General features: G+C 31.9%; 1 pseudogene; it reads right to left on the reverse strand.

The window, feature by feature from the left end:
- Window positions 1-252: 252 nt before the first annotated feature.
- Window positions 253-328, reverse strand: LOC143928563 (U2 spliceosomal RNA; annotated as a pseudogene).
- Window positions 329-540: the final 212 nt, after the last annotated feature.

Genomic DNA, 540 nt, shown 5'->3' on the forward strand with positions numbered 1-540 from the left:
GCATTGATTTAACTGACAATTGCACGGTCGTGTGACGTTGTACCTAAACAAATATAGGTCCTTTTTTCTCCCTCAAATAGAGCTTTCTTTTGGTGGTATTTGATCACCTCTGTGTTTTTTATTTTTTGTGCTATAAACAAAAATAGTGACAATATTGAAGAAAAATAGATTTTTTTTTACTTTTTGCTATAATAAACATCCAAAAAAATAAAAAAAGTCTTCATCAGTTTAGGCCAACGTGTATTCTTCTACATATGTTTGGTAAAAAAAATGCAATAAGTGTATATTGATTCTACACTTGATCTTAGCCAAAAGGCCGAGAAGCGATAGGTGTATATTGATTAGTTTGCGCAAAAGTTATAGCGTCTACAAAATAGGGGATTTTTATTATTATTATTATTATTTTTACTAGTAATGGCAGTGATCTGCATTTTTTTGTGAGACTGCGGTGGACAGATCGGACGCTTTTGACACATTTTTGGGACCAGTGACATTTATACAGCAATCTGTGCTATAAAAATACACTGATTACTGTGTAAA

The sequence above is a fragment of the Lithobates pipiens genome, unplaced genomic scaffold (assembly GCF_037356315.1).
Source record: "Lithobates pipiens isolate NorthernLeopardFrog02 unplaced genomic scaffold, aLitPip1_a1.2 Scaffold_23, whole genome shotgun sequence".
Lineage (NCBI taxonomy): Eukaryota > Metazoa > Chordata > Amphibia > Anura > Ranidae > Lithobates > Lithobates pipiens.